The sequence below is a fragment of the Suncus etruscus genome, chromosome 15 (genome assembly GCF_024139225.1).
Source record: "Suncus etruscus isolate mSunEtr1 chromosome 15, mSunEtr1.pri.cur, whole genome shotgun sequence".
Lineage (NCBI taxonomy): Eukaryota > Metazoa > Chordata > Mammalia > Eulipotyphla > Soricidae > Suncus > Suncus etruscus.
The window spans coordinates 40145771-40155421 of record NC_064862.1 but is presented as its reverse complement, the minus strand read 5'-3'; positions in this window follow the sequence as shown (position 1 = coordinate 40155421).

Here is a 9651-nt window from a genome sequence, read left to right as displayed (position 1 = left end):
AGCCTCTCTTGAGACTGGACCCATTTCCTATAGCACATTTGAACATACTGCCTATAGCATCAAATCACTGTGCTATACCCATTCACTTGTGCAATTCTCTGACATACATGGAGCTCCATGAAGATGAAGATAAAGATAAAGATGAGAAAAATTAACTTATTTTTTTAAATCACTAGCACCTACCATGGTATTTGGTACTTAAAAGACACTCAAAATATAGTTGCTGAATTTAATGATCTTTTAAATCTGTCTTGTTAAATTGTTTGGCTGAGTCAGTGCTGATTCAAAAAAAAAATTCTAGAACTGTCCTCTTGTACTTGGGTTCATTTCCAAATTGGAATGGTTTAAGGGTATGGACCAATCAAGAATTGAACCTATTTTCTTCCAACCACATGCTAGCAAATTCTTTTGCTGTGGATTTCCTTATGTTCTCTTGGAAACAAAGCTTAGACTAAATCTCAGAATACATCAGAAAATATTTGACCAGTTTAGAGTAAAATTAACTAGATAAAATGAGATTAACCAAAATTACTGCCTTTTAAAGAAGCAGAATAGAACAAAGGCCTAGTAGTTTGAAAGCAGACAGGTCTATATTTAAATCACAACTGCAGCCTTTTCTAATTGTGGGCTGATTTATTCCCTGATTTCACAATCACTGCTTTAATAATCTATTGTATGCCAAACACTGTTGCATATTTTGGCAATAATGAGTACTAATAATAGTGATGCATGTAGCACATGTCTGGCAAAAAGCATCCTTCAACATATGGTAGATATTACTACCGATAATTCCATGCTTCTTCTGACACTGCAAATTTAGGTAACAACATTCCTCAAGAAATCATAAATATACCAATAGCCTTAAAGAAATTTTAAAGGAATTATTTCAGTCACCACCCAGTTTCCAGTCAAAATTGTGAAGCATGTAAAACATCTTCGCCTACCTCTCTCACGTCTCCTTTGCTAACACTATGTTCTATCCTTTATTATCTAACAACTTACAGCCTACCCATCCAAGTGTTCCTATTTTCCTAAAGTCCAGGTTAAAACATGTTGTTTAGAACTCAAATTTACCAAGTTCATATCAAACATTACCCAAATAAGATAAAAATGAAATAATTGACACAAATAGATGATTATGAATGGAAATATCTAATTCTACATGTTACCTAACCTTCCAACCCCCATGGGTATGAGAAAAAGTTCTTACAGTCTAACTAAGCTTGAATGGATCCTTAAGGACAGGCTGGCAGGGAGATTCAAAAAAATGGACAGTGGGGAAGGTACTCAGATGAGAGGAGGGCATCTAAAGGCATTGCTTAGAAACACAATAATCTGAGGCAGATAAAAAGACATCTAGACATCTAAATGGATAAGGGAGGAATCAGAAATGAGAAAAGCAACTTAGTGGACTGATCCAGTGATAGGTGACCTCTGAGAAGGTCTGCTATAGTGTTGCTGCTGTCCAGGTAATTGTTGGGCTAATGTGATGGCAATTTTTTATAAAGAGCAGCTAGGCTACACAAAATTCCTGCCAACCTAAGTGTCTATCTAGTTGATGGAATATTCAGATCATCACTTGAGTAGATAGGCTTCTATACCTTGCTTTTTGGAATCTCAGGAAGAAAATGTCCTTTGTCTTTCTATATCTTATTTTGTACTTTATTCACCATCCAGTCATTCAACATATAAAGATTCATGGTAAAAAAAAAAGGTAAAATAAATATTATTTAGGCAATGCCTTCAGGAAAAATTCTCTGCATGTAATGATATATAATGATATTCAAGATATAGTGTTATACTAAAAAAGGAAGTGGCATAATAGTTTGTGTATCTTAATTCTATTGAGGTTTAAAAAATAATATGAGACCATGATAAATGACTGGAAATCCATAGAACAATCCTAAAAGGAATCACAAGATTTTGCTAACATTACTTGTTTGTAAGTTTTGGGAAAGTATTACATTTATAAATGTACATTTGTAAAAACAAAGAAAATAGAAATACCCAAGCACTACTGAAATCTTATTGCACACTATATATTTGTCCTTGGTACATTTTAAAGAGACTGAGAACCTCATAGCAACTCATTAAAAACCCTAAAGTATCATCAATAGGAAAAGAATGTGGCATGATATGTGAAATGAATGTGGAAAATGTCAAGAATTTCCTGTTGTCTTACATCTGTTCTTAATAATAAGTAACAATAATTGGATTGCGTTTTATCTCTTGTTATTTTGCCCACGCTGCTTTCTGCTTCTGTGATAAAAAGACCTAGATGTCTTAACTGATGGCATATTTAATAGAAACTAACTGTAGGCATACAAAAAAAAAAAAAAGCAAACACAAAGTTAAACTGGATTAACAGTTGTGATGTTCAGTTCTTAATGTGTGTTATTGTCTGTGCTGGTGAGAACACAGCTGGAGTAATAAAGACTTTCATTTATTATAAATGTAGCATGTGCTTACTGAAAAACAAACAATTCAAAAATGTATCAGACTAATAATTGAAATGTCCTCATGTCTCCATCTCCTCCTATCCACTCCCTGTGATGTTGACAGGAATAGTTTAGAGTGTTTTCTTCTAACTACAAATACATTGTAGGCGTATATAACTTTTTATACAAAAGAAATCATGTTTGCAACTTGTTTTTCATTTCTAAATCACAGACACCGAAAGTTAGAGATGTTTCATACTTAATAAGCCCCACACCCATAGACATTTATTCACATTGAATAATAAAAACACATTTTTTGACTGATGATGTGGTTCAGTGATAGAACTTGTCTTGTATCTGTGAGGCTCTATTTTCAGTGTTGGGCACCACACATATAAAAAACAAAAAAGAACTAGAGTGATAGTACAGGGGTTAAGATGTTTACCTTGCACACAGCTAACCCATATGCAGGTCCTTAGCACCATATACGGGTTCTCAATCACTGTCAGAAGTGATTCCCTGAGCACAGAGCAGGAGCAATCCTAGAGCACTGCAAGATGTGGCTCCAAAATAAAGGGAAAAAAGTCAAAAAAAATCTCAGCATCTTCTCTACTATTAAAATTAAATTAAAATTTTGTTGCACTGTAAATTTACTTTCCCAAGTAAATTGCATGAAAATAGTATTCTAGAGGGGGCCGGAGAGATAGCACAGCGCTAGGGTGTTTACCTTGCACGCAGCTCATAAAGGACAAACTCCAGTTCGAATCCTGGCATCTCATATGGTCCCCAGAGCCTGCCAGGAGTGGTTTCTGAGCAAAGATCCAGGAGTAACCCCTGAGTGCTGCCGGGTGTGACCCGTCACCCAAAATAATATTCTAGAGATACTAAAACATACATTCTTATACTCCAAAAATATGTTCAGAAATTTAAAATAAAATATTATCCTTAAATGTATGGGTTTGTAATAATATACTTTACATTGAGCTGGGTAGTGAATGCATTCTATAACTTAGTCAGGTCTCTTATGTAACTTGTAAAATGGGAATCATAACTCTTCTAGCTAGTCGGCTGTGCGGACAATAAAGCAATATATGTGCCATAGTGTTTATTACAGAGTCCTTAATAGAGGTTACTATGGAAAAAGATCAGAAAACAGTGACAATCAATATTAGAGAAGAATTTTCTGTTTAAAATGTTTAAAATGTGATAGTGTGGAATCAAATTAGATATCTTCTCTGAGGCTGCAGAAGACTGAGAATTAAGGTAAATGCTACCTAACTTTTCTCCAAGATAGGCCAAGTTCAAGGACTTGTAGATCATTCACCTTGGTAGACCATACTCAAGACTATATATATACATATATATAATTATAAGTTCTAAAATTATATGTATATAATTATAAGTTCTAAAATTAATACAAAGTACTGGAAATGGTCATGCAAATGAGGATTTCTATGAAGCTCAAGATCCAGGAAGTCTTCCTCTAGATTAATCACATTTGAGGAAATAAGACTTGTCTGATGCAAAATTATTTTAAGGGCATCATATCAGCCACTTCCTGGGTCCTTTATCTATATTTTTATTGGGTTGATTATTTTCCTATTGTATTATAATATATATTATAAAATGTATATTTTTGTCCTTTTTCAATATGTAATTTACAAATTCTTTTATATATAGTAGTTACTAATAGGGTTTGATTTATTCAGCATTCCAGTACCACACCTTCCACCAAAATGTCTGCTTCCTTCCACCATGTCTCAGTGTTCCATCTTACAACTCATATAACCTCTCTGTCTCTCACCATGATAAATGTAGTTTTGTTGATAACTTCCTAGCTTCTGTTGCTTTACTCTATTTGTTATTCCCTTACTATATGTCTTTATATCTCATAGATGGGAAGATCATTCTGCATCTTCCCTCTTTATCTGGTTGACTTCATTTAGTCTGAGATTCATATATGTAGTGGAAAATTGCATGATTTCTTCTTTTCTTAGTATTCTATTGTGTATATATCATAGTTTCTTTATCCAGTCATCTGTTCTTGGACATTCAGGTTGTTTCTGGATCATGGCTATTGTGAATAGTTCATTTTCTGCAATGAACAGAGAAACACAAATGTCATTTCAGCATAGTTTTTGGCTCCTTGAGATAGATGTCCAGCAATGGAATTGTTGGGTCATGTGGAATTTCAGTTCTAAGTTTTCTGAGATGTTTGTATTGTGCTTCCAAGAGGTTGAACCAGTTGATAGTCTCAGTAGCAGTGAGTGAGGGTTTTAGTTTTCCCCAACCCTCATGCCAACATTAACTATTTTTGTTGTTTTTGAAGTGTATCTCACTTGTATAAGGTGATATCTATTGTTGATTTGATTTGCATTCCCCATGATGATCAGTGACGCAGAGGATTTTTTCATATAACTATTGTCCATCTGTACATCTTCTCTGAGAAAGTTTCTGTTCATCTCTCCTCCCAATTTTTGATGGTATTGATTTTTCAAAATTTTACAAGTACTTTCTTTATATAAGTAGGATATTAACCCTATATCAGAGAATAGTAGAAAAATAGTTTTCCCAGTTTATGGGTATCTTTTTGTTTGTTTATTTTTGGTTTTGGGGCCATATCTGATGTAGATGATCTTTCTTTGTAATGCCATTGATATTTCACAGATACAGGTCTCATAGGATAAATTAGGAGGTAGTTCCTTCTCTTCAATCTCCTGGCTATGCATATATTGATGTTATCACTTTCTTAAATGTTTAATACAATTTAACCTTTAGACCTAAATTTTAATATATTTTAAAAATTTATGTGTGAATGGCTTTTTTGGAGGGGGGGAATAGTTAGAAGAGTATCAGATTACTAATTGAGTTAATTTAATGAATATAAGATTACTAAAATATTTTGTTCTTTCTTGAGTGATCTTGGTTGTTTGTATTATTAAATGATTTCCTCACTTCATTTAAAATATTGAGTTTGTAAATAGTGAACTAATAATAGTATTTGCTTATTATTTTTAATATATGGAGTCAATAGTAACATTTCTTATTATATTTATGCTGTAGATCATTTGTATTTTTTCTTCCCTGAACAGTATAACTTTATGCATAGCAATTTTACTGGCTTCTCCAGGGAATCAGATTTAGGATTTTTTTTCTTCATTTTTTTTTGTTTCATGTACTTGTCTTTCTTAATTTTAATTTGGGGTGGGGATTTGAGTCACACCCGGCAGCATTCAGGGGTTACTCCTGGCTCTGCACTCAGAAATCACTCCTGGCTAGCTCTGGGGACCAGATGGGATGCCAGGAATCAAAGTGGAGTCTGTCGAGTTTGGACGTGTACAAGGCAAATGTCCTACCACTATGCTATCTCTCTGGCCCCTTAATTTTATTTTTTTATTAAATAATATGATTTATAAAATCATTCATAATAGAATTGTGTTAGGCATTCAGTCCTACCATCCATGTCACATTCCTCCCATCATTACCCCCAGATTCCCTCCACCCTCTAACCTGCCTCTTTGGGAGGCATATAACAAATTTATTTTATATGATTTACTCTAACAAAATGTAAAGAAATGGCAAATGGAGTTAACACAAAATAAGTTCAGCAAAAGAAAAATATGTTATGATTAATTGCTATATATTTTTAATTTCATTAATCTGGTAGAAGCACCATGAGTGAGTGTTGACAAGTTTGTTCTGTTCTTTTGTTTTGTTTTGTTTTGTTTTGGGAAGGGGCACACCCGTTTGATGCTCAGGGGTTACTCCTGGCTAAGCGCTCAGAAATTGCCCCTGGCTTGGGGGGACCATACAGGACGCTGGGGGATCGAACCACAGTCCTTCCTTGGCTAGTGCTTGCAAGGCAGACACCTTACCTCTAGCGCCACCTTGCAGGCCCCGTTTGTTCTGTTCTTTAAAGGAGCTCTTTTAATGTTTCTTCCAAAACTGATTACAAGACTATGAATTCCCTAAATGTTTGCCTGCGTAGCTCTTTCAATTTTGAATCATCATCTGGCTGGATAGAGTATTATTGATGAGGTGTTCATTTTGTTGAATTTTTGGACTATACCCCTCCATTCTCTTCAGGTTTGTCAAGTCTCATTTGATAGATTTTTGTATATCTTATGAATTTTTGTTTGTATAAAAGTTATTTTTGGCCGCTTTTTTTTTGGAGGGGGTGTTCTGGGTTTTGGGTCATACTCGGCAGTGTTCAGGGGTTGCTCCTGGCTCTGCACTCAGAAATAGCTCCTGGCAGGCTTGAGAGACCATATGGGATGCCAGGAATTGAATCTGATCCATTCTGGTAGGATAAAACTAGAATAAAGATAAAACTAGTAGTGCAACAGATCTACTCAGCAAATTCATACACCTCATAGCTATGCTTCCTGTCATCCTGTCATCCTGTTATCGTTTGCGTGCAAGGCAAATGCCCTACTGCTGTACTATCACTCCGGCCCCTTTTGGATGCTTTCAATAATCTGTCTCTATTTTTGAACTTTGTCATTTTAAATGTATGTCTTGGAATTTTCCTACTTGGGTCTAGTTTTTTGGGCTTCCTGGACCTCATTTTCTATATTCCTTAATTCTTAGAAATTCTTATCAATTATTTCTCTAGCTATTGTTTCTTCATCACATTTGCCTGCTTGTTCTTCAGGGTCTCCAATGATTTTTATACTATCCCTCTTGAACTCATTCCATAGTCCATATTTCCCTGGTGTGATGTTCATGTCTTTTGAGACTGCTTTCCACCTTCTTTTTTTGTTTTTGGGCCACACCCAGTGTTGCTGAGGGGTTACTCCTGGCTATGTGCTCAGAAATTGCTCCTGGCTTGGGGGATAATATGGGACACCAGAGGATCGAACTGTGCTCCTTCCTAGGTTAGTGCATGCAAGGCAAATGCCCTACCACTTGTGCCACTGCTCTGGCCCGTCCTCCTCCTCCTTCTCTTCCTCCTCCTCTTCCTCTTCCTCCTCTTCCTCTTCCTCCTCTTCCTCCTCCTCCTCTTCCTCCTCCTCCTCCTCCTTCTTCTTCTTCTTCTCCTTCTTCTTCTTCTTCTTCTTCTTCTTCTTCTTCTTCTCCTTCTCCTCCTCCTCCTCCTCCTCCTCCTCCTCCTCCTCCTCCTCCTCCTCCTCCTCCTCCTCCTTCTTCTTCTTCTTCTACTTCTTCTTCTTCTTCTTCTTCTTCTTCTTCTTCTTCTTCTTCTTCTTCTTCTTGAAGTTTCTTCCTTTTTATCTCGGAGCTCCATGATCGTTTGCTCATTTGCAATTATTCTACTATTCAGAGCTTCAATTGAGTTTTTTTATATCTCCTACTATGTTCTTCATTTCTGTCATTTCTAATTGTACCAGTATTTAACATTTAGACTTATACTTCCTAGTGCTTTGCTGAATACCTGTGTCATTGTTTCTTTGAATTAATTAGATATCTGCATCATGGTGTCACTAAAGACATTGAGGATTTACAGTGCTTGTTGGTGCTGTTTGTATCTCGAGTGATATAGTTTTCACTCATTGGGCATTGTGGGCTTCTGCATGTTTTCTCCATTGTTTCTCTAATGTTCTTGTGTTGGTGTGAGTCTTTGTAGTTAGAGTCCCTAGAGGTGCTACAGGATTAGGTTGAAGTTTGTATGCTTTCTTCTCTTCTAGTCTTCGCTGGATGACAGGAAGCATAGCTATGAGGTGTATGAATTTGCTGAGTAGATCTGTTGCACTACTAGTTTTATCTTTATTCTAGTTTTATCCTTATTTTTCATTTATTTTGCTTATTTGGGGTTTATGTAGCTTGCTTTCCCTTCCCTCTGTCTCTTTCTACTACTAGCTTAGGAAGAATGAATTCCATTGTATTGAGGAAACACCTTTCTGAATACCAAACGCAGTGCTCTATGAATTACTAGTTTCACAGTCAAATAGGAATCCCTTGATGCACTGTTCCCACTCATTAGTTCAGATGGTTCTGCCTTTAATTTAGGAGGTTCTACAAAAGTATGTTCTATTCAGTATTCCGTTAAATACTCAGGTGATACACTCAGAAGACCTACAGAGCTATTTTTCTGTATGGTCTTTGTGCCACTGATACTCTATCTCTGAATGATATATCAGAACTTGTAATTTAACCCGGCTGAGAGTGGAATGTTTTTTGTACTCCTATAAATATTTTTGAGCTTTGTTATGGGACATGATTCAGTGGCTTGTGATCAGTTTGGTCTTTTAGGTCTTGATCTTTTAAAGACAGGTCCTGTGTGGCACTATTTTATTGTGACATGAATTTCCCCTGGCTTTTGAAAATCTCTTGCTTTGTGAATGATGAGGTTTCCTTCTCTGAAAACAAGTGCTATGTATAAGTTCCAAGGATCTTTCTTTCAAATTCTTTTGGGTGTTTCCTTTCTCAGCCTCAAGTAATTTTCACCCATGCATTTATTTACTAGACTTGAGGGGAGTATGCTGCAGACATCAGGGTTCTCCCTTTGTAGCTTTCTTTTTTTTTTTTTTTTCTTCTGCAATTGGGTTTTAGAGATTTGAACCATCTTGAACTTCTTGAATGCCCTTGTTAAGAAGTGGCAGAGAATTTCCTTTTTGCTGTGTTGTATCTTGGATTCTTTTTCCAGCAATAAACTGGGTCAATCTCAGTGTTTATTTCCTACCTCCCACAAAATATCCTGCTTGCTTGATGGATGACCAATGTCTTGAAAATCTTCATTTTATATATTTCCCCAGGCTAGTAAATTGGATGCCTTTCACCTTATTTTGTCTGAACTGAAACCTCAAGTCTCTACGGTTAATTTTCGAAGACTATAAACAGTTTTGCTATTGTCGACTGAGCCCCTAAAAAATTCAGACTTACTCACAAACTTGTTCCAAAATAAAAACGTCCAAATTAAACTCGAATCCAAGGCACTACTTCCAAGAATAATTATTCCTTTAACAAATATCTGATCACCTACTATCTAGTCAGCATACACATTCAAGCTAGGGTTTATAGCTGTGAGTCAGGCAAAATCCTTGTCTTCCGACAGGAAGATGCTTTTGCAATGCTTTTGAAATTTTCAAAATACTTTAAAAAAATTAATGAAATATATTTACTAATTTGTCAAGGTCTATTGTGCAGAAAGCTCAACACCAAGTTCAATGATATAAAATTCTAAGCAATGATGAATTTAGTCAATTTTCATCTTGAAATGTCAAGAAATCAGTAGTGGCTCTCCACCAAAAATTAG